At 39.0% G+C, this 26,096-nt stretch overlaps 1 protein-coding gene across 1 annotated transcript in view; it reads left to right on the forward strand.

The window, feature by feature from the left end:
* The first annotated feature begins 161 nt into the window (after positions 1–161).
* LOC308068376 (neurabin-1-like) overlaps positions 162–26,096 on the forward strand; it is a 69,220-nt gene continuing 43,285 nt past the window's right edge. Inside the window, exon 1 of the mRNA XM_080398826.1 lies at positions 162–26,067. The gene's annotated coding sequence lies outside the window, so the exon portion shown is untranslated. The remainder of the gene's footprint in view (positions 26,068–26,096) is intronic.

A 26,096-nucleotide genomic window follows, 5' to 3' on the forward strand; every position in this document is an offset into this window, starting at 1 on the left:
ATAGCCTGTCCCATCAAGCCCCTCCCACTCCCTCTATCGCTGACTCTGCTTTGTTTCTCATTCCTTTGTGGTCAGGTCACATTGCCTTACGTTTCTCATTTACACTGCCTGGGCATCATGTAAGTTGGAAGACAAAGTACAGCCTCTGGCCTGGTACTGTTAAGGTCCTCAGCTCCTTGCTCAGAGTCAGGGAATCTTCAGACAGCTGCTCTGCCAAGCTCCAGCTGAGCACCTGCAAAGAAGCAGATCCGTAGAAGAATAGCAGCAGTTATTCCTCTGAGTCTGTAATGACAGAGCCCCTTACCCTCTTTACCGAACCTTGCTTCAAAACTTAGAAGGCAGCATTTCAACATGACTGTAAAAATTTAGTAAGACAAGATGAAATATTTTCCACTAACTGGATCTCGGAAATTACTTACCTCTTATTGAGCATCTCTTCTCTCTGCAGCTTTCATGTCTACTGTGTGCAGAAGGAACTCTTTTATGAAGGGTATTTTCTTTTGTCACTGAGGTAGATTGATGAGCTGGAGCCTGTTGCACTTGATGTTTTTCATGACCCCATAGCACATTCTGCATCTGTCACCAGAAAGTTACCTTTGAGAGAATTAAGACCCACTCTGGGTTTGTTCCATTTATTTTCCTTCCTATTATAGGAAAGACTCTAAAAAATGTGTATGACAAACTGCCTTGGTATGATCTTGTACCTTAGAAATAGCCAGCTCTTTTCTGTTAGGAAGTTTTCTTTCCCACTGTCTATGAAGTCAGCCTTTTGGCATTCTTGTAGCATTTTCCGTACTTGCTTCACCTAAAGTTAAGCCAGAGATCATTTTCTTCGCTCACAGAGCTTGTAAAATTTTGCCATTAAGGTTTTTTGTCTTTCATGCCACAAAATTCCTGAGCAGGTGATACTAATAAATCTGTGTGAAGTGTATTTGACTATTTTATTCAATGTTATATACAAATAATTTCATTTAATCTCATAGAGCCCATATCAATTATTTGCCATTGGTACGGCCCCTTCCATTAACTCCTTGTAATTGACTCTGAAATGATGGACTTGAAATCCAAGTGCAAAAATGGGCCACTTGGGAATTGTCAGAACATACTAAATCATGGCTACCCTGCAGTGACAATATAGTGATTCCAAATGTAATATTAATGTGCAGCTACTCACATATGTAAGCAGTGCTCCACTGATACAACAAGGTATACTTTTCTGTCTAATTTAGAGTTGTATTAGCTTTGGGCCAAGAGCAGTTAGGAACCCCATGAAGTTTCATTGGCTCCTTTGTGCTCTTTTTGCTGCATTAATGGCAGTTTTATTCTTGAAAACATAATCTGATATGGCAGTATATACATCTTGCAAGAATGGGACATCTTAGGTGTTACAGAATATATTTAACTTTTCTAACTGCTTATATACACAGCTAACTCGCACTCATTATTTTTGAGGAGAAGGTCCATTCTACAGAACCTTAGCCTATCCAGAAATGTTACCCACATGTTTGTGTATATCTGTGAGATCTTCATATATATGGTGTCTTTGCTTCCTTTTTTACCTTCTAACTAAAATTCTTTTCTCAATTTCTTTTAGTATTGGACTGATTCATAGATTTGTGCTTTTCTGTAGAATCTTCAATTTTGCTTCCAGTCAGGACTTATATTTGAGTTGCATTTACTTCAGACTCCCCTTCAATGAGTCTTTTGTTTCTTTCAGCTTAACACTAAAGTTCTCTTTCACCTCTCCAGAAGCCATACTAGTTCAGATCAACAGATTGTGTTAGCCTGTTATCCTGTCACTAGCAGCAAATGCATGTGGAAGAATAAAACAAGGCAGGACCTCAGTGATGTTTTCCCAGACTACCCTCTCATCAGGCAAGAGTATTTTAAACATAAAATAATTTCAAATTCACCTACAATTTACTTGATAATTTTGATACATGCAACTGGAAATATATGTTCTACTGAAGTTATTTTCAGGAGCAAAATTTTATTTAGTTCCTTTTCTTCTATTCTAGATGTCCTACTTGCATGAGGAAGGTGCCACAAAGAGACATAGCCACAATTAAATTCAAACCAAGATAGCATAAGGGTAAAAGTGTTTAAAGACTAATGATTTTATCTTGTCAAACTGTGCACTGAGATTAATCTTTAACATCTTACGATTCTATGATGCATGTTGAATTACGACTCAATAATGACATTTGAATTATCCATACAGTGCAAGCTTGAAGTCCACTGTAAAAGAAAAGTTAAATATAATGAAAGTAGAAACAAACAACAACAACAACAAAAAACCCTTAAGAGTGTCTAAGATGTTCCCTTTTCATATTGTAATGTGTAGTAATGACTCAAGAAAACTAATAAAGAGAATGACTTGGCAAGAAGACCGGTGGGTATTTTGGTTAGTTCCTGGTACAACTAAGGAAACCACAAAACCACATCAATCCCTAGTTTGCTCAACCAGTTAGAACAGAAAACATTTCTGGTTTTGTTTCTAGAACTGCAAACCACAAGAATAAAGAAGGTTTAGCTTATTCTCAGGAATTAACCTAGATTGCTTTCAGAACTTTATTGACATTTAAAACTAACATTTCATTGCAGTGCTTGGGTGTGACATGAAGCAAGTCATACAAGCACTGGTACCATGTATACCTCATGAACTGTAAAATCTTAATTTGGGCTATTTTCCACTTCTTCCAGATGGTATAAAATTACTTCCAATTTCTGCAAAAATTAGCATATCCTAGGGAAAAGAGGGTATCAGTGTATTTAAATGATCAGGTTTTATTCTTGTGTATCAACTACCTCAGAAAATAAACAGTGAGTAATAGAAGTTGAGGGAAAAAAAAGATAGGTCTCTGTTCTGGGCAGTTCTTAAGTGATTCTGTATCGTGGGACTGATGACTACTCCTCTAGCAATGTTGTTCTCTGCTTAAAAGGGTATGCCATGACCTTATGCCTATGCTTTTTATCTAGCTGTACCTGTATGTTGCAGGTAACAATCAATCATGCATCTGTCCCACTGGTTTGGAATGCTTCTGCTGAGATCAGTAGCCAGTATTTCAGCCAAGCACCTGAGAGATCTGAAATTTGGTGGTTATGTCCAGACGTGCTCCTGGATGACAGTGCTGACCCAGAAGGGTTCCTGAGAGATTTCTTAGCACTGTCCACAAAGCCTTCTGAAAGCAGCTATGCATGATGTTACAGGATAATTTAGTATCCCTAGAGCAGAATGGATATACTTCGTATCTCAGAATCAGTGAAGTGTGGAGTAAAAGCAAGGCTGACCCATTTAGAAAGTTAGCCCTACACCAGCACTGATGGCACAGACAATCCCTCCACGTTCAGCTGTATTAGCGTCTGGGTATGTAACAGCAGAGCCATGTAAACAGCTGCGGCACAGCCAAGAATCCAGGATCATAGGTGGAAGTGTTCTCTGCTTCTGAAAAAGTCTGAATGTTGCAAGTATAATTAAACCTTTCTGTAAGTGGAAAGCTGAAGAATGGTATTTTTATTTGACACAGATAATAGTCAAACAGCTCCAAGTTGTAAGTATAGCAGCACTTTTAAATCAATTTAAATCAATCAAACTTTAAGCTTGAAATAGCCTCAAAGCACCTCCATGTTTGACATCTGTAACAAAATGAATGCCTGATTAGCATTCTTGCTACTGCAGATCCCATCAGTTCTTTTTTCCATCTGCCTATAAAATTAAAGGATATCTAGAAATAAGCTCATAGGTTATTGTATACAAACAGTAATCTATTGACCAAATACATGTCAGGAACAGGAATTTTTTTCTCCATTTATGAATCTTTTAATAACATAATAAGCAGTGTAAATATATATTGATGTTCCAGATAACTGTATGTGAGGACCAGCGGTTTTTTGTGTATTCATGATTCAGCAGAGAAACATAAGGGAAACCAACATTATTTAGGATAGCCAAATCCAGAAAGACACCAAAGAATACCAGAAAGATTTAATAATGCTAGGTGACTAGTACTGAAATATCTAGGTCCTTAACTTTTCCTAAGGATCAGTAAGCATATGATACAGCACAATAATTCAGTTATGAGATTTGTTTGTTTATTTGGCAAGGTATTGTTTGAAATTATGGAAATCTGCAGAATGTCTATGACCTGCTTCAAAATGTACTAAAAGACAGTCCTCCTTTTGGGTGTAACTCCTAGGAAAAAGATAGACCTCATATGGCAGTCCAGCTACCCTATCACACTTACCTTTTAAACTGTTTCTCCTTGATGACAGGTTGGCAAGAAATATTTTTTATTTTTTAAGTCTTCTGTTAATCATCACTAGAATAGATAATATCTTAATATATTAATTGTTCAAGAAAGCAAACATTTAAATCATTATATCAGAGTTTTTCAGGGTACAAATGACCAAAATGTGTTAATCCTTCTTATTCCTTACAGAAGCATTCAAATAGTCTTCTAGTGACAAAAAAATACAACCAACAAACATCTTACAAAGAGGAAAGACTATTTTGGAAGACTAAAGAATAGCTTTCCTAGTCTAAGTGTCTAACTATAAATTATAATTAAGTACTATATAATAAATCAAAAAGGAAAAGAAAATTGCTCTTCTATTTTCTGGACAATTTTTAATAACGAAATAGTTCTTAGGGAGCTCTCTTTATAGGATGTTCTAATTGAGTATTAAAATCTGCCATATAGATCATAATCTGTGGTACCATATAGATCGTAATCTGTGGAATTGTTTTGGCTAAGTACCCTTAAACTACTAACATTAATGGTTGAGTCTGTTAACTGTTAAACTTTTAATATTGTTGTTGGTATGTTATTTGAAATTAGATCTAAAAAACACGAAGGAAAAACATTAATACTATTAGATGTCCCAAATATACTAAAAAACATAGTTCTTGAGATATTGACCTTCACAAAATCGATATTAGGCTTACTTCCAAGGACTTTATTTTTGAATTTTGAAGAGCTTATGCAGTATTTTTATGAACTAAAAATAAACCCATTTGATGTTATGAATGTAGTTATTTGAAGGGGTTTTGGTTTGCCTTTTGTTTTTTTAAATCAAGCAGAATTGATGATTTAGTAAGCATGTGAGCCTATTTCTGAGCTTCCTTGTTAGAAATAGTTCTGGAACTCTGTGACGAGGGATGCTATTCAAGAAACATGTGATAGGCATTTAGCTTTCTAAAATGTGCAGCATGTGAGATGAACCAAGGCACAGTAATTGCAATGCTTCCCAGGCCTTTTCATTTGAAGACTTCCAATGCCTGTTGTGACAAATCTCAGCTTGGCAGTTTTCCACTTCTACTGGAATAACTGCTTCATCTCTTTTCATTGGACATGCTTCCGTCCCTTTATTTCTACTTAAGCCTAGCCCTGAAGCTCCCCAGATTTACTTTCTTTACCCTGTTGCTTATGCTACTTATACTCATATGTCCATGCTATTTTCATTCATAGGTCACTGCTGTATATTTCTTAAAAGGGGAAAAATACACCTGTGGAAACAAAGACTTTTACTTTACATGTCTTTGCTTTAGACTGCATGATGCTAGACTTCTAGATGGCTTTCCTGTGATGGGAAGACATTCTTTACTGGTGCACCTGTCCCCGCGATGGTGAAGCACCTGCTGGCAGAGGCACCCTGTGCTGTTGCACCTGGGTCTCAGCGAGGCAGAACTCTGTGTGCTCCCTGTGGTCTCAGAGGACTCTAGTGTCTTATGCTTCCCACAGTCCTGACTGCTACTTCTTTGTAGGAGAACCGCAGAGCGTTGCTGACCAATGGCCACAGGATATACATGCTCTCCCTTCCTCAGGGTATCAGCAAGCATAGATTTCCCAGACTTCTGTCTCTTTACAGGCTCTTCTTTTCCCTCCTCAGGGACATGATAGCAGCAAAATTTGTGCAGATGCCAGAAAATGTAGGTGGTACAGCAAGTCTGCAGACCTCAGCAAAATAACTGAAAACATATTGTAAATTTCTGCATTCCCATTTTGTCGCTGCTCTTAAGCATCTTTTTTAGTTTGAGTTCCCCCTTCCTGCATCAGCCTTTTTTTCCTAATTAAGGTCTTTTTTGACATCTACTATTATTGCTGTTCTTCTGTCTTATATAAATTACTTATGCCCCACCATTTACCTAAAATGGTGGTTGACACTTCTTTCCATAATCTCTAATTGTTTTTGAAAGCTGACTCTCATCATCTTTACCAGGTGATCCTTTGTCGTCTTAGTCTACTTGGTAGAATCACTTTCCCTGGCACAGCCATTTACTTAGCATATCCATTTTAGTGCTCAGATAAATCTATTTGCATGTTAATAAGCCTGACTCCTCCTACCACCCAACTTAGACATGCACAGTGTATTTTTCAGTGCCAACGCTTGTCTCAAAAGAAATTAACACTTTGACTTAAGATAATACAAAATGGAATTACTAACTTAGTTACTTTTCACATTCTATAAAAAGAATGCAGAAATCTTTCTTTCATGTTCAGTATCTTTGCATCCCACCAGCATTATTCAGCATCCCAGAGTTGTTTGGAAAAGAGATTGTGCCTGTTGCCTCCTACTTAGATGTAAAGATATTTAATTGAATTAAATCTCCCTCATCAAATATCAGCTGTACTAAAGATTTTTGTATGGCTATGCATTGCGTAATGCTTAGCAAGCTTCTCGTACAGCTCAACAGAGTATCACATGGCCATCATGGAATGAGTTGGAATTACATTTCTCATCTCCTGGGCCAATTTATTGCACTACGTGGGAGAGTTTCTAATCTCAGTAATACTAAACTCAGTTATAACAGTCTGGATATTTGCCAGCACAAGATCAGGTTCTGACTCATTCTTCAGTGGTTTGTGCTTTTTTCCTCCTCATTTTGTTTTCATTATGAAACTTTTTGACATAGTCAGAAATTGGTTATAAAATGATACATTTTTGCTCATGTGTTTTATAGTTGGAAACTTGTATTCAAAGCAAAGCTGGTTCTTATATAATTGGACATGCATACTTTTGGTTAATGTGCTTTGAATACCTACACTGTTGGCCACAAAAGCCTGGCTAAATCTATGTTAAACTGTAGACATCTTAAATTCCTTTTAATTATTAACACAAATAATTGATCCTAAAACCCACTGTGACATAAGCAGCATGCTATAACAAGTTGCTGTGGTTTGGGTTGTGTGGATTTTACCTTGGCTTTACTGTAGATTATGTATGAATTAACACAAATTATTGCTTTTCCAACAACTCCTAAAAACCATTTTTTTTAATATAAGCACATCTATCATGTAACTTACTGCTTGTTTAGTAACATACATTTTACTTTCTCCCAAAAAGTGGGATAACTTGACTCAGGTCACTAAGGGTGTAAATCACTGTGAGAAATATTTTCAATGTTTTGGTCAAGGAATCCAGCTTCCAATCATTCTGATGCTCCTGGAAACCTTTCCTTTCCAAGGCATTCACCAGGCTTTTCCATCAATTAAGTCCACTCACCTCTTACTTTGAAATCTTGTTTGTCCTTTAATAAGTGAATAGACTTTTAAATAAGATTTCTGAACAGGGTTCATTTTCCCTTGTCAGTTAGCAACAAAAATAGAATTAGAATGGAATTAGCTCAGTTGTAAGGTTTACACCTTGTTCTCTAACCTAGCCTTTTCACAGAGGAAGCTTTTAATGGCAGTCTGATTAATGGAATACATGGAATACTTCCCCTCCACCCCCCAGTTTCCAAGAATTGTTTGGGTTTTGTTTTCCAAAATAAAAAGTGGCTGCAGTAATTCACACTCTTGTTTGTTTCCACACATAGTGAAGCCCGAAAACAAACTAAACCCAACCTTCCTAAATTGGACCAAATATTACTCTCATTTACACCCTAAAAATCAACATGAATGAAGCAGGAAGCAGAAAATCAGCTACCAACTGTAATCAAATCATGCTAAGTGACTAATCTGTTTGCTTTAGTCTACTATATCCACCCATTTTCCTTATTTTTCATTTGCTTCCCCTTTGTATCCAATTTATGAGATGAACACATACAAGTCTACATATTACATCCAGGCTTCACAGTGTTGGCTAAAGGCCTCAGTACTTTCCATGCAAAATGGCATAAATCAGCTGGAAGAGACTGTTACATTCAGCCTGCAATTCACTCTGAACCCGTGATGTGTCTGGCTAGGTCAGTGAGCAGTTGTAAAATTATATTTTTCCATAGGAGGGGGTACTTTTCAAAGATAGCAGGGGAGAGAGATGAGTAATATTCTTCAAGAGATAAGCATAGGTCTCCCAAACCTTCCAAGAATGATGTTATCCTAGATGAAATAATCTTACAGTGCTCTGTTTAGTGAAATACCTCTTTCTGGAGTCTCTTGTGGAACATATTATTTTACTGCTACAATACTTGGATTAGGGAGCAAAATCACAATTCTTCTTTCTCAGAAATGAAAAACTGAATAGCAGCCATTTCAATGAAACGCTGCAATGTTCAATCTACTCGAAAAGCCCCAGGGGCTCAGCGCCTTGGGGAGTGGTACAGCCGGCCTCCCAGGCACAAGTGGGAATCTGTGGTTCTTGTCTATGCCAGTTGACAAAGTGGAAAGAAGTAGCAATATATGTTGAAAATGGAAATAGTTTCCCTTGAAAAGCAGGTTCCTTGTTAGGCTGGTCAAATATTTGTTATCAAAGCTGTTCTTCAGTGGCAGACTACTCTCATAAGTATTTTTTTCCCCCTAAAATGTATCTCTTATCTTTGGAATACTGAGTTTTCATTATTTAAAAAAAAAAAATCTCTTACGAACATAGGAGGTTTCAAGTGAAAACTGAAAACTGTCCAAAATTTTCACTGTGAAAATAAAGGCCTTTTCTGTTCATGTCTAGTCCTCGCCTCTATTACCCCTCCACAGCCAGTCTTAGAATTATAAACAAATGGAAACCTTTGTTAGAAATTAGTTCTGGTTGAAAATATGTCACAAGAACCTTCCTAGAGGCAGAGTCTATCTAATAAATATTTTCCTTCTCATTTTTTATTATTTTATTCTTTTATCAATGTGCAGTGAAGTTCTCATTTATTGAGCAAATAGCTGAAAAATTGAGCAAACATTGAATAAATAGCTTTTATTACTTGACAACAGATCATGAGCTTTACATCTTTATCTACATGAACATCAGTTCCCCACAAAAAATTCAATCACGCACTATCTTTTCTTATTATTCCACTGTTTTTATTTCTTGTATGTTCCATTACAGCACCTCAAAGGCCCAGCGTGACAAGTAAACAGAGAATAAAGAGATAAACCCTGCCTTGGGTTTTGTGATCTTCACAGGACATTGCAGGCTGAAGCAAGCAAGCTCCTCCACACTCTGCACCTCTGAGATCCAAGCCAGCTCCCAGCTGGAAGGGAGCAGCATTGTTAATTCAAGGCAGTAGATCCTGCTGACAGGCAGCCTACACTCCTGCAGCAACAACCCTGACCCAGCACACCTACCTGCAGCCTTCTCACTACGCCTTTCATGTGGGCTCATAGCTCTGCATGAGAGACAATATAGGCATACCCTGAGTATAAGATATGAGCCAGTAGACAACTACATAAAGACAGTTAATAAACAAGGAAAGAAGAGAAAATGAGTCAGCCTTGACAGCCGAGCTACTATCCGGTTTCTGTAGGCACTGCACCTAACAGGTGAGTTCACAGAAGCCATTTCGGAAAACATGATGATGTTCTTGCGGATGCCTACAGGAAGGTCTCACACAGCACGTGGAGAAGCATAAAGTGTAGAAATATGCTTCCCTGAAATTTAATCAATTATGTGATGGAGACCAGAATCCAGTCAATCACAGTCTTCAATGAAAGACTATAATTTTAGGCCAGTCTAAGGCCCTAGGCATGAGAACAGAGAGCATGTGTCTGAAATCATGCAGAACCAGAGAGGGGCCATGATGGAAGCAACAGATTGGGAGAATGACCCTTGCAGCATCTTTCTGTATGTACAGAGCAGGGAAAACTGTATTTGTTGAAGATGGAGAAGAGGATTTGGCAGTGATTGGAATGTGAGATAATGAGACTTGATTAGTGAGTTTTAGCAATGAGTTTAGGTATCTTAGACTTGTTTAGAAGAAAAAGGTGTGTACTACAGCAACACTGGCTTTGGCTCACCTGCCTGGTTAAATCAGACTGTTTTGCATTACACGAATGCTACAAAACAGCCAAAGCAGACCTATTTTTCTCCAATACACTCCAGCTTGGTTGTATATATTACAGAAAGGAAATATTTATTTAACATTTGAGAAAAAAAGCAGAGCAGGACTTTGAAGAGAGATTAAGTACCCAGTTGTGGGGGGAGGTTGCATGTTTGGGTTGTTCCCCATATCACACAAACCAAATATCTAAAGAGGTTATTTTGGGGGGTGGGGGGGTGGGGGAGAGTGTTGGATGTTGGGTTTTTTTTCCCTTAGGCAAATCTCCTGTGGATGTCGTTGAGATTTTTTGGGTACAAAGATGTCAAGATTTAGCCCATGTTACATTGTAAAAAAGATGCAAATGGTTCTGTCATGCTATACATAGCGATCAGGTATGTTTCGAGTAGCATAATTTGGGAAAGAAGGAATACAAAAAAGTCATCTATACATATATTTGCAAATATGAAACAAATCTAATTTGTATAGAAATATTTATCTTATTTATTTGATAGAAAGCAAGGGTATTTCTAGATACTGCATCTATGTGAATTTAAGAAAAAATGCTCTAATAACTGCTGCCCTTAATAAATTTGCATTTAATGCTTTTAAATATTGCCATTGATACAGTTAACTTAAAATGAAATACATGTTTGTGTAAAGGTATGCATATATGCATACATGCAATATATAAATTGGTTGGAAACATTTGTTTCAGGGCTTAAAGTAAAATATTTTAAGGCACTACTGTATGAATTTAGATGTAGAAGTTTCAGTGTAACGTCATTAAACCAGTCCCTGTCGCAGTCTCCCCATCTCCTCTGTCCCTTCCAATTATGAAGCTACAGCAGAAATTTCCAAATCTAGTTTTTAGTTTTCCTAACTTCTTTGTCTTGTATCAGTGGAGAAGTGGAAGACAGGACCTGATCTGCAATGTGTGGTGGACATGACACTGACACCAATGAAAGGACTGGACATTGAAACCAGTCTTTTTACTACTAAGCCTTTTGAACAAGGGATCAGAAGACTTCAAGACAGAGGCAAGATTTTCTTTGCTACTAAGAAAACCTAGATGCATACATTCTGCCATTATTTAGCGAAGAAAACGGGGCCAAGACGTGGAAGGTGGTAAATGGCACAGAAATAAAGCAGAGCATAAGATTTGTTCTGCAGATATGTGAATAACACCTAGCAATTTTGGTATAATGTACTTTTAGAATGGTAGTACTACTAAAATGTCAATATAATGCCCATTACTACTTATAACGTAGCTGCAACTGTATGCCAAGTTTACAGGTAACAGTTTGCAGTATGAATTTAGTAGGAAACTATCAGGACTACTGAAAGGGTTCATAGAAATTAAGAATGGATAGACCCAGAAAAGTCATGTATTACATGCCCAGTCCCAAATCGGATCAGTTCTGCTTAAAACACTCTGGAGAGGCATCTATTACAAGTTCTTAAAAACCCTCCAACAGTAAAGATGTCACAATTTCCCTAGACAATCTATTCTGTGCTCCACAATCTGTATCTGTTGGGAAGCTTTCCACAGCATGTAATCTCAGTCTCCCTTGCTGTTTTAATCATATTACCAACATCCACTAAGAAAAGGGCAAGAAATGAAGTGTATTGCTTTCCTCAAACTAGCAAACTACCATATACTTGAAAATAGTTACTGTCTCCCTTCAGTCTATTTTCACCAGATTTCACAACCCATTTCAGTCTTTTCCTTTTGCTGGCAATCACTATATGCTTTTAATGTCAGGTATCAAAATGTATTCTATCTTGGAAAACATTTATAGAGAGTAAGGAATATTAGCAGTGAGAAATGAAGTACCAGACTAAAACATAACAGTAAAAAAATTCTTACTGTGTGTGAAATAAGGAGCTATGCTAATACATGCTAACATAAAATGAGTTTACCCAAGCCTTCCTTTAAGCAGTTTGAAAATACTTACCACTATAGGGAAATATGTGTAATTTCCATATGCAAATTCTTTTATTAGAAAGGCTCGATTCTCCATTCTGTAATTGGCTTTGGCCGCCAAGCAACATGCTAACAATGAATTTCGTCTCCTTTTATAGTACATCTGCTGGTAGTGGATGACAGTCAATTGGCAGAACTGATATCCCAAGCATTGGCACAAAATCAGCTGTTTTCTCCCCCTTGATTTCATTCATTCCCTGCCAGCTGAAAATCACAGCCTCCCAAAAATGGTATCAGTTCATACTGGCCCTCAGAACAGAGTGGCATTACTGTAGTTTAAGAAGATGAAGGTGTTTTGAAGTGAACTAACAGGATTTGTTAGAAAAGGAATGAACAGATTACTAAGTACGATCTGGGAAATTTCTGCTTTTTAAATAAGGATATAGCTAGTGATGTACAACTCTACACAATTCAAATGCAAAACTTGCATAAAGAAAAAAGTGTTTCAGGGACAGGGTGGAGACGTCAATGTGTATTCTCACCCTTGAGAAAACACATGAAAGGCACATGGAAAATAAGGAGGTGATTGGTGGCAGCCAGCATGGCTTCACTAAGGGCAAACCATGCCTAACAAATTTGGTGGCTTTCTATTACAGGGTTACAGCATTGGTGAATAAGGGAAGAGTGACTGACATCACCTACCTAGACTTGTGCAAAGCATTTGACACTGTCCCACACAACATCCTTGTCACTAAATTGGAGAGACATGGATTTGACAGGTGGATCACTTGGTGGAATAAGGAATTGGCTGGATGGTTGCATTCAGTTGCACTCAATGGCTTGATGTCCAAGTGGAGACCAGTGATGAGTGGTGTTCCTCAGGGGTCAGTATTGGAACCAGCGCTGTTTGGCATCTTCATTGGCAATATGGACAGTGGGATCGAGTGCACCTTCAGCAAGTCTGCCAGCAACACCAAACTGTGTGGTGCAGTCAACACGCTGGAAGGAAGCAATGCCATCCAGAGGGACCTTAACAGGCTTGAGAGGTGAGCCTGTGTGAGCCTCATGAAGTTCAACAAGGTCAAGTACAAGTTTCTGCACCTGAGTCAGGGCAATCTCAAGCACAAATACAGGCTGGACAGAGAATGGATTGAGAGCAGCTCTGAGAACAAGGGCTTGCAGGTGTTGGTAGATGAGAAGCTCAACATGACCCATCAACGTGCATTTGCAGCTCAGAAAGCCAACTGTACCCTGGGCTGCATCGAAAGAAGCATGACCAGCAGGTTGAGGGAGGTGATTGTCCCGCTCTGTTCCACTGTGGTGAGACCCCACCTGGAGTACTGGACTCAGCTCTGGGGGCCCTAACATAAGAAGGGTGTGGACCTGTTGGAGCGAGTCCAGCGGACGGCCACAAAGATGACCAGAGGGCCAGAACACCTCTGCTATGAAGACAGGCTGAGAGAGTTGGGTTTGTTCAGCCTAAGAAGAGGGGGTCCAGGGAGACCTTACTGCCGCCTTCCAGTACCTCAAGGGGACCTACAAGAAGACTGGAGAAGGACTTTTTACAAGGGCTTGTAGTGATAGGACAAGGGGTAATGGCTTTAAAGTGAAAGAGGGTGGATTTAGATTAGATACATGGAAGAAATTCTTCATTAGGAGAGAGACAGTGGAACAGGCTGCCCAGAGAAGTTGCAGATGCCCCATCCCTGGAAGTGTTCAAGGCCAGGTCAGATGGGGCTTTGAGCAACCTGGTCTAGTGGAAGGTGTCCCTGCCCACAGCAGTCATTGAAACTAGATGACCTTTAAGGTCCCTTCCAAACCAAACCATTCTATGATTCTGTGAGAATAATCTGGTCCTGCAACATTTTGGCTGAAATGGCAGCTTTCTCTTTATACCAGCTGTTTTAAGAGGCACAGTAATCATTTCCAAGTCGGATAGGATGGAGGGCAGGGTAAATAACAAAGATACTGAGCTGCCCAAATAATATGCCTACTTACACCCTTGTGGAGCAACATGGCTTTTCTTTCTAAGGAGACCCAAGCTTCAGCCACTGTTATTCTCCAGTCCCTGGGGCACTGAAGCAAACCATTTTTGTACTGCCCTGACACAGGTGTTTCAGGCACAGATGATGTGCCAAGTTGCCTGTACTGGCACTAGCACTTCATCCCTGCCAAGACAAGGAATTGCCAGGTAGCTCCATTATCATTAAGGCCATATTGCTGTGGTCATTTTTATCTCCTCCAACTCCTAAGAGAGTACTGTGTTTTGCAACAAGTGTGAAACAGTTGCTCAATTGAGCTGGTCCTCTAAAAAGCCACATGTGAATTGTACTAAGTACATTTGACACTCTCTGAGAATCTTTTTTTCTTTAACAGAAGTTGCCTGACAAGACAGAGTTCCACAACTGTCAACAAAATTATATTTAAGAAAATACAGATTAAAAAAGACGTGAGGACCTAAATTACATCTGTACAAACATCTAGCAATATTTCAGTTTTCTTTCCAAAATGCATTTTCCTTTCTGCAGATAAACTTGGAGGCTGCTTATTCAACATTCAGGTAAAAACTTATGTAATTTTCTTTTTTTATTATTTACAAGAATATGGTTTATATGAGGGATGTCAAACTAAATACAGCTGTATAGCAAAAATATGGAAGTAATTAAAGCCTAGGTTTTCATAAATACAAGCAGATCATACAACTAGAAGCAATGATTGCAAAATATTCACTTAAAAAAACCTAACTTCCTAAGAAATCAATACATACTGTATCTAGTGCTATTCATTATTTCTCCATGCAGTACTCATATATTTTTTAAAATGAGATTTTTTTTTAATACAATGAACAATAAAAAAAAACCCAAGCTATTTCTTTTTGATTTAAAAATTTTCCAGCATTTCATTACTGATGTTCTTTTAGTGAGAGTAATATTCACAGATATCAATTATTCTGCTGTTCTTGAATTAAAGTATTCTACATTGACAGAACAGTTAAGAAATAATATTTTACTTCAAATGTTGTTTTTATTCCTCTGTAGAATAAGGTCTTAATCACCTTGTTGGACTCCAAGGAGTGATAAAGAAGCCCTCACTCTGTATATATGTAAACAATTGCTGCTGGCATGGCAATGCAGTTCATTGGAAGGTAAGTCACAATAGAAGTCTGCTATCAATATTGTCTTGCTTCTGTTACTGTCAAACTAAACAAGTTTGCAAGTTTTGTCTTGGATGAATCTGTATTTCAATGTATCCATTGAAACCCTGGAGTCACAGACAGAGGGGCCACACCGGTATCTTCACAACACACCACTATGTGATGCCTTCCCACCGTCTGACTGAGATCATAGGCTGGTGCATGCAAGGTCTTACTCAACGTCAATCAGAATATCAAAATATAGCTTTTTCTTCTGACATCTGTCCTCACATTACAGGCTTTTTTTCCACATTTGTACCAGTACTATAAATTAAATAATTCCGTGCCATTCAAATATGCTAATTTTTATGTGAATTCAGATATTCAGATCAAAATATTCCAATATGAGCTTGAAATGGCTTCTAAATAAATACTTCTATAATAAACCTATGACGAAATACTAGCTGTATTACCTGTAATAGTAAATCCATTACCTGTACTATGCTTGGGAAGTATGACTTGGCCTGGCTTACCCTCATGTTTGAGGATGTTCTAACAACATTTGAGCTGAACTGCGTTGCAGACACACTAACCCAAGCAAGGTTAACAGATGGTGTGATGATGACCTCACATTGTGGTCTAGACAGGCTAATGAAATGATTGCATAACAGAAAGAAGCCTCCAGAATAGGATAAAATACAGATTTTGGTAAACAATAAAGCTATGGGGTATATAATAAATTTACACAATAAATTTAAGTATGTTCTCTGGAATGGTAGTTTTCATTGAGATGTAATGAGGCCACTTGGATGGCTGCATCTGCTGGAGGGCTGAGTAGGTTTTCAGACTTACTATCTACACAAACCATAAATCTTCTCCATAGTCCATAAACCCAGCAAAGACAAGCCAGATACACCTATTGACTTTAAATCTAGTCTGTGTCTAAGTGACTTCCTTTGCAGGGGTATTTTCTAAGACTGTTTTTCCCCTAAGTAGCAAAATCATGGATAGAAATAACTGCCATGGGAAGATGATAATTTTGGTTCTTTTGATGATTAAAGTTCTTCTTAACAGTTAATCATCGAAAAATTCAGCCCATTCTGAACTGAAATGTTCTTATTTTCTGTCTCTAATTCAATTAATTTTGAAGTAAGAAGAAAAATATTTTCTGATTGCTTTTGTCCTGTTGCCTAGCTCATGGCTTGAAGCATGAGAAGCACGAGAGAGGTGAGGTTAGTGGGCAGCTTACAAGGTGCAGAAAACATAGCAAAGGCTATGGCTGTGATTGATCACAATTTTTTTCCACATGAACATCATCATGACGAATGGGTGACTAAGTATTTTTGCACTGATTTGAAGGAGCTTTGAGTCACAGTATCCTATTTTAAAGAGGAGATGACACAAAGACTTCCTCTTTTTTTATATAGGCAGGCTGCATAAGTCTGCATTAAAGTACAAAAGAAACTTTGTGATGCAGCACAATACCAACTTTTTATGACTATAAGCTTTTATTACCTAGGAATAAGCTAAGGAGAACAATGAAGAAGCTATGTAGCTCTCACTGAGTGACATCTAATAAAGGCTTTATATCTCACTATGATAGCAATCAGGCAGGTTTAAAGAGAACACTTTACTCTCGCACTCACATCCTGTACTTTTTCTATACTTCCCTATACCACAGAAAGGAAGGGTCAAATTTCTCCCTGATAGCTATGAGTGTGGTTCCAGTCTCTTGGCAGAGCCATGCTCATTCCCATCACCTGAGATGGGTGTAAAGGAAACTACCTACACCAAGCACAACCAGCACAAAACTTCTGCCTCAGTTTGTGGAATGTGAGCTAAGTTATTGTGGCAAATAGAAGAGTACTACTGCATGGTGAGGCCAAATCTGCGGAGCAATTCTAGTAGAGTTAACTTGCTCATATTATGAACATCTGTGAAATCTGAATGTTAAGCAAATCAACTTAGTTTATTAGTAGAGCATGGCATATTTCCATTTATTTCAATTCAACTTATTTTCCATATCACATGCCTTTTGTTTATTTCATACATGCTTGAAAGATACTATTTTTAAAATAGTTTTCAAGGGGCTTGCTATGTTTAAGGGACTGATCCCTCTATTTTTCCTGAAAATGTGGCTAGTTAGACCTTCGTGTGCAAAACTTTCACAACAAAGAAAAAAGATCAAATCAATGAGAGTAAAACAATCCAGAAATTACCCTGCATGCGTTTTATTAATTTAAAATTCTAACTTTAGGCTGTACTGGAGAGCCTTTTGGGTCAGAAAATAAATGCTGAAAAATAACAGTAAGAAAAAACTCCTATTTCTCAAACAATTAAAGCAGAAGTAGACACATTACTGAGCTTTTATTACTGCAGAGCTGAACACTGCCTAGTCTGCATCTCAGAAGTAATTTCAGGAAGAAACTTAGGAGCTAGGAAGCAAGAAATATTTTCTGACTATTACTGATACTAAGAAATGGGCACCTGCTTAAAAATGCTCAGTGGTTTGGAATGTCAGCACGAGCACTGCAGAATGACTTGGTGGAAATGTTCACAGCCAAAATCATCCAGTGCACATCCATGCTTCCAAACCAGGCCTTCCAAAGGCATGCTAGGTTGTTGTGTGACCTGGAAATGAGACACATTAGCAGCATACTAGGACTTGGTTTTTGGTTGTAGGTCCAAGTGTGTAGACAGATACTTCCAAAATCTCATTAGGATACCAGTCTTTGGAAAGATGTAATTATAAACACAGCGTAGTTTACCTTGCTGGCACACTTTACTACAAGGCTGTGATCTCCAGCTCTCTGGTGTTTGGTATGAATATACACCTAGAGCTATAGGTACAATAAATATATCAGAGATAGATTGTCCCTCAAGGCAAATATTCTGTTGATACTACTGACCTTCCTGCTACGCCTCGTGATGTTTTGCCATACCAATAAACTCACCCCATAAGACACCCATGTGAGCAGCTCTGTGGTTTTATTTTCATTTTTAAACCAAGTTGCCATAATCAGCTTTTCTGTAACTTAAACTGCAGTTGTTATGACCATATTAAAGCACAACTTTGCAGGCTAAGTCTGTAACTCTGCTATGAGAGGTTTAAACCTCAGTATAGAGAAAGTTTATAATGAAAGTGTAGTTCTCTTTCACTTCCTATGATTCAGTATAGCTGTACTTCAGAATCACCTGATTTTGCTTCCCATGCTGTGACACTTGAGACCTGTCCTCTGAGTGCTGGTGGAAGGCTGCAGACTCTCCAGCTCAGCATTACAGATGATATCGCAGTGATGGTAATCCACGGCCTCAGTGCTGGCTTGGAGGCAAAGATACATCAAATGGGTGTGTGGGGCGGTTGTTAAGGACTCTACTCATCAAAAGCACATTAATTTCAGAGGGAAGGTGGTTTTCCAATTATTTCAGTGTACTTTAGATTAATCCCCAAGACATTCTTCTTGTTTAAAATGTTAATTAAAATATTAAGGATCATGGTATAAGGAGGTACTAAATGCAGGAACAGAATCTTTTGAAGGCAGTAACTTGCTTTATGGCCACTAGTAGTACTACATTACTATTTAAATAAAGATACAGGAACAAATGTTTTATCCCTTATATGAGTACATCCCCACTGAATTTTGCTGTAAGAATAACACTAAGCATGATACAGGAGTGATCTTTTTAACAGTTTGTTTCTAAAGCACATTTAGTGGAGGGTCGCTCAGTTTAGTAGTTACCTCTCAAGGGTTTCCTACATTAAAAAGTCACTGTGAAGAGCCTCTCACCCTTCTGCTCCAAAAATAAGAAGTGCAAAACAAGCTGGCAGCTTTGCAGTCAGAAAACTTAGGAAGCAAGTTGTGAAACAGCTCCAGTCATGATGCCTAGGAAATCAGCCAGTCTGGTTTCAACTCCTGTGAAATTAGAAACTTCATTCTACCAATAAAAGGAATGGACACTTTGTTTATCTTCCCAGAGAGTACTGATACTCATCTTAAATATGTCTAATTGAATCAGTATACTGTCAAAGTGAATCCCTTAGTAGTAGTTTTGCTGAAACAGTGACAATCCACCAGTTGCTAACGATGTTCTTGAAGCTATTCTAAGAGTAACACTTGAAGGCAAAGGTCTGATGGCAGTTTTCAAATTAGATCAGATTTAACAGGCAATTGGCAGGTCTTTCTCCTGTGCAGACGGAGTTAATGCCTTCTGTTCACCAGGCACTATTTTTTCAGTCCTCTTAGAGTAGCATGAAACGTGGTGATTGTTTCTGATAGATCGCTTCTTTTCTTGTATTTGGGGAATTTAGGTTTCTTTTTTCCACTTGCTTTAGGGTTTATGGTAGGAAAGACTCCAGTCATAAGTTTGCTATTTCTTGGTACATCTGGACAACATATTACTGGATTCAAAAGCTAAATTAAAAATGAGGGGGGAAAAAGGTTCTGTTCAAGTGACATGCAGTTTTTTCTATTTTTCTAAAAAAAAAAATAAAAATCAGTCTCTGTTAATGCAAAATATTTTCTTTAGCCTAAATGTTTCACTTTATAGTTACTTTGTCCTCTAAAGTATTTTTAAATGAGAACTTTATTTTCAAAGTACACACTGAATGTTTTGATTATAATTCAGATCAGGGATTGCACTTTTATTCTATCGAAACCCTTTGGGTTTTGTATAAAACTGCTTGGTCGTACAGAAGCTAGTACATCAGAATAAGAAATTGTGCTGTGAACTTCATAATTAAAGAAGCCAGTTACCCTCCCAATATGTGTTTCTTGGTTGACTGACTGTTTTTAAAAAGATGCGACTTCAAAATAAGGCTTTCCTTGTGACTAATACAGCCATCAGGTTTCAGTCTTGTGTGGCTTATACAGGATTCTCTAGTGGCTAATAGAGGGTGATCTCTTACTGTAACCTTTCCCTCGACTGATCTTGCAAGGTCTTTCTTTCTCCTCTCTCTCTCCGGCTGCCTGTTTTTACAAAATTGGTAGGAACATAATTATTGTTGAAAACTCTTATCCTGTGTCAAATCTGGTCAAACCAGTTGGCCAGTTTTCAAAAGTCCTTGCAGAGCAAGAGACAGAGCACACAGAGACAGTACAACAGCATAAGCCTTCTTGCATTGGAAATCAGTAAAATCAACAATAGCCACACACTTTATTTCCTAAAATCCTGTAAATTTTATAAAGCTGTGTCAAGCATATTCCAGTTATCAGGCTGGAAAATGCAGTGACGGACGGACCTTTAGTACCGACAGCTTTCGGTGGGGTGCTCTTATTAAGACCTCCTGCCTCTTTGTCACACCAACAATTGCTTATTGTGCAGGGTCTTGAACCAGTTTCACAGAATTCTACAATGTGGTCATTTCTTTCCTGCCCTGTTCTTTTTCTTCCATGAATTTGCCCATGTGGCAAATGACTGATGGTTTGGACACTTCAGGAGTGGGGCTTGTAAGGTGAGGAAAGTCTCAAGTGTCTTCTGTTCAGCCTTCCTGGCAATAAAGATTTATTTCTTTTAATGCAGCTCTGAAATTCAACTGCCAATATTTTACCTTGAGGTTCAGGAGATTCTGGAGACTCAAGACTCAAGAGAGTCTTCTGATTTTATCTCTACATATCTTAGACCTGTAATGTAAGGAACCCTCCTTAGTTCACAAGGACCATTGGTAATGTGCTGGCAGGCCAGCTACGCTCAGTGCAGGTTTCGGTGATGTTCCACCAATCTTCATTTAATGTTTGTGGTTCTGTGGCCAGAATATGTGGTCATGGTATTAATTCACAGCATTTCTGGGGAACAGCATCCTGGGTGGGCTGTAGAAGTAAGTAATGGAACTAGTCATTAATTAAGTTCACCCTTCTACAGACAGCCCTATCCTTGAAGGACCTGACTCTTAGTGAACAAGCAACAAAGAAAATACTGATTTATGAAAGTTAATTCAGCAAGATAGACACTGGTGTGTTATACACCAGAATGGCCCCTCCCTGGAGCTTTGCATGACAGACATGTTTAGGAACAAGAGAGGGCAACCCTCCTTTGCTGGAGCTGCTTCTGTTTCTAAAATTCTACTTAATAACCCATGTTTAATGTCTGCTGTGGTGTAAATATTACTGCAATGAGAGAACCAGGCAAGCTGAGGGTGTGAGTCCTGAGTATTGATGCCTTGTTAACAGCACTGCTTAGTATGATAGTTTCCTAACTAAAGTTGGCTTGCAACAGTGCAGGTTTTCTTACTTACTTGCGCTAAAATTAAATCTTGTTAAGGTTTGTACTAACAGTAAATTTTTTTCTTGATCAAAGTGCTAGTTATAGGATATGTATTTCATATTAGGCCTGTAAAATACGTCATCCTCCACAAAGCACCACTCTATTCAATAGGCCTTTTCTTTATAACTTGGCTCAGCTGACCATGGAAGGGGAGAATGGGGGAGGCTGAGAGGTGGCAATAGCAGGATAAACCAAAAATAAAGCTGCAGGATTACAGCATTGCTATTAGCCATTGCAACTTGAACTACTGTATTTTACCAATGGCTTCTTGAATGTTCTGGGGACCAGTTTGAGGAAAGGCTAACAAAACCTGGCACAGGCACTAACTTACCCAAAAAACTGTGGCTCTAATTTTAGAAATTAAAATAAATATTGAACATATACATCCTCATATACAATGGCAAAGATAAACACAATGATGTCTCAGGCTTTCTCTGTGGCACTGCTGGCATGCAGTAGAGTAATTGCCACATTATTCGGCACAATTTGAATGGAACTGAGTCAAATTTAATTAGCTCCTGTCTTTAAAACATTTTTTCATTCACAGCGTTTGCAGTCTTTAGGGTCCTGCTGTGCAACTGTAGTGTTCTACACAAAACACAAGCTGTTAGGGGAATCCCATTCTGAAATCTGCCCTAGTTTACCATTACATACTGTAAATCCTGCTCTAGTGGTGGTCCTTTTTTTGTGTCACTTTCTTCTGAGGTATCTGAACATCTTTATTTCACACGGTGCTGTATGGCAGCCTGGCTGGGCCTGCCCTTAAGCCTTGGAAAAGTCCTTCATAGATTTTACCATATTTAGACCCTGAGCGTTCTTCTTGCAGATTTTTGTTCCATATTTGTCCAGTTACTGCCACACTGCCTTGACCAAATGACTTGTACCTTCATCTGCTCTGAAACTTTTTGCTTTTCCTTCATTGATTAAGCGCTATTGACTATTAAATACCAATTCAGATTTTAGTTCTGCTTTATTTTTGTGAAGAAGTGCTAGAAAGTAATGAGTTTAAAACACTACTTTATTATTTCAGCTTTGTATTGAACATAAGTACAGTCTTCTAAAATTACAGATTGCTTTCTTAATTCTAATGATAGACATTGCAAAATTGCCCACCAAGCTTATAGAAGGTGCTCTATTTCAAATTCAAAATTACTGTTCAAATTATACTGCATACGACTGAAATACTTCCAGAACATTTTAATTACTCCTAAATGATAGAAAAATATCTTCTTAAAATACAACTTTAAAAAATCTACAGAAATAGTTGTGGAACTCTAATGCTTAATTATTCTGTCTATTCCTGGCTTTCTGCAAAAGTGTAAAAAAACCCACTGACTTGTTCTACTTAAAACTGCTGACATAACTCGTGTTAAACAGATTAAACACAAATTTGGTGAGACTGCATTTCAAAATACATGATAAAACTAAAATGTGGGTAAAGCAGATAACTTTTAAAGAGTAGAAGTTCAGAGAACTAAGTTTTGCAATGAATGGTAGAGATGTGTCTCACAGAGGTTTCCTTGGCTCAGCTGATCACCAGCTTTAACAACGTTCAGCTGTTTCACAGGCTGTTGAGCTCTCCTCGCCTTGGGAGGCACTTACTCCTCCTCAGCTGTGTTCTAACCAGGTAGTTGTAGGAATCAGTAAAGCAGCAATGGAGAGAGAAGGAGCTTTACCATCCAGCCCCCGGCCAAAGCTTTGCTTGCTCAGGTGTTTTGCTTTCTAAAAAGACTTGACCAACGTTTTCATGAGTTGATTAAAGTATGTTAATGGGGTGATGATACCAGTTTCAAAGTTGTTTGGCATAGAACATGTGCTTAATGGTTTCTTATGCTTGTCTTCAATAAATAGCAGCAATTGAATCCACCAGTATCAATAAATATTAACCCAGACCACTGAATACATGCCCCATTTTAGCTATATTAGTCATTCAACTGAAGTCTAAAAGAATGCCTGTCCTTAGAAGCTGAAAGAATATAAACTATTTAAGGAATGGGTTTATCTGAGCTTGTATATTTACGTATTTATTAGATCTTTCTTAGAGGGTAATCTCACACCAATAACAGAATATCACTCTCATCCAGACCTCCTGAGAGTCTCTTTCCTTGCTTAGTTCTGCTTTAGACACTCTTCTGATCTTCTCATAGGGAACGTCTGTTGTTCCTCTGTCAACATCGCCCCCCAAATCATAAGCACAGGCATGTGTGTGCAATAGGGGAGGGATTTTGAAACGGTTGAGACAAGTAGTCACAGGAATACTATTCCATTCAGAATATGCTTGATCGCTTTCTGATGACCATCAGAATGGATTCCTTTTGTGCATATATGCCTCATAATTCAGAGCACGTACTAAGATAAAAACACTGTACCTCAGTAGTTGATTGAACAACTGAGTTTGCAGAAGTGTCCTCAATTTTATTTTTTTCTTCTTCTACTACTTAGTTTTCTCTTTGTCTGTCTTCACTAGATTCATGCGTTCATATACTGCTACACTTATTTCCTTTTTCCCCAAAAAGGTTTTGAGTTGCTAAGGTCCCCCATGAAGCTGCTGTTTTTGAAATAATCTTAAAGGACAACATATAGATGCTTCTTGCTCAATGCAAACCATTTGCTTACTCACTGTTGTTTCACCACCTTTCAAGGAAAACACCACGGCCTGAATGCGTAAGAGACACTTCCCAAGTTTTATTGCAGTTAGTTATTTGCTATGAGAAATCATAAACTACGTCACCTTCCTAGACTTTTTGCTCAAGTTCCAGAGGTCCTTACCTTGAATTCTTCTGATCTTTTAAATCATTGTTTCTGTAAACAATTCTATTATTTCTTTCCTATCAGTTCACCTAGAACACAATTCAGAGTCTTTCCTCACTGGAAACTAATCAACCCTGATAAATATTGTCCTTCCTAAGCAGCATGGCTAGCCAAAATAACCTATGTTTTCCTAGCTAGGATAGGAAATTGTAAGGAAATAAGAGTACTTTGATGAAATTAAACCGTTTTCAGGATCTGTAATTACAATTCCTGCTTCCTCAAGCATGGGACAATTCAAAACACAAGAATATCTTCCTGCGCCATCTTCTTTTGGCCAGTAAAAAGGGCTCTGACTTTCCTGGATGTGTTCAGAGATGCTTTGGGCTTTGTTATTACGTTGTTCCTGAGCTCTGACAAGGTTTTTTTTGAACCCTTTTCTAGGCACTGCCAGGCTCCCTGAGCGGTATGCAGAACATTCTCTGCCTGCAATGTCCAAACTGCTGAGCAACCTTGTATTTTGGTCTGTGAAAGAAACTTTTGCTTACTATTTCTTGCAGCCCTGTTCATTGAAAGGTGGTGGTAAAGTCCTGCAATTTCAACCCAAATTACAAACACTATACGAAGGACTATCTCAGGAGCACGTGGGAGAGAGATCACCACTGCTTGTTCCAGGTAAGTCCTATGTGTTATTAAAATAAGAAACATTTGTTGCTCTTACAGTGAAACAATCTGTATTAAGATTTCATTCAAAATGGTGTTTCCAAGTGTATCCAAGACTAGCGGCAGGTCTCAGTGAAATGCTGTTGTCCCTGAGATGTTTGAAAACCCACAAGAAAGTCCCAACAAGTTTGTCCCTGCTTTGTATTAGAAAAACAAAGCATTAGAAAAATGTATCTATAACAAGATTTTATTTTTATTGCAAAATCATAATTAAGACTAATTTGAAACTGTATCATAGATTTTGAATCAAGCTGTGAAATATTCCAGGTATTGTGATTCCCAGTTAAGCCAAAGTCAATTGGGGCGTCTCAGAGAATGCGTAAGTATCACCATTGATTTGAGTAATAAACCAGTGAAACAATTCTTTTCAAAGAGTTAAGTATTTAGACTTCTGAATAATTGTTACACAACCTGGTAATAACAGTTGCCTAATAACTGGTAACTACCAGTGCTCTTTAGCGCTCTCCTAATTATTTTGTGTGGTTTCCACATACGCTCTGTGGGAATAGCTACGCTGGAAGCCAGACGGTCACGCCAACCCTGCCTTGAACCGATCGATAGGCTGAAGCCAGCTCGTTATTTGGTGCGGCGAAGCAGACGCGCGCAGCCCTGCTTGTGGAGCCGCAGCTCCTGCTGCCCGAGGCTACCGACCGCGGGTGCGCGGCCAGCCGGCAGCGGCCCGGGCCGCGCGCCCGTGCTTGGGGTCGATGCCGGCCGGCGCCGGGGGCGTAGGAACGACGTGATTTTTCAGAGGAAGAGGAGGCGAAAGGCGCGCTCGGCGCTGCTGTGGCTCCCGCCTGTCAGAGCCTCGGCCGCGGCAGCCGCCGCTTTCCCTCCACGCGGGAGCCACGGCTGAGCCGGGGCTTTGAAAATGGCGCGCAGCTCCCCAACGCCGGCAGCTCGGTGCCCGCGTTCCCTCCGGGACCCGCGGCCACCCCTCGGCGCCCAACATCCCCCGGCGGCGGGGCCGCTGAGCGGCGCCGCCCCGCCCCGCGCTGACGGCCGCCAGGGGGGCCCGGGCAGCCGCGGGCGGCCCCGCGCCCGCTCGCCTCCCCGACATGGTATCACCCGAAACCCGCATCCCGCCGCGGCGTGGTACGTCCCGGCGCGGGAGGCGCTTCCCC

This window comes from Falco punctatus (assembly GCF_963210335.1).
Source record: "Falco punctatus genome assembly, chromosome: 8".
NCBI classification, from domain to species: Eukaryota; Metazoa; Chordata; class Aves; order Falconiformes; family Falconidae; genus Falco; species Falco punctatus.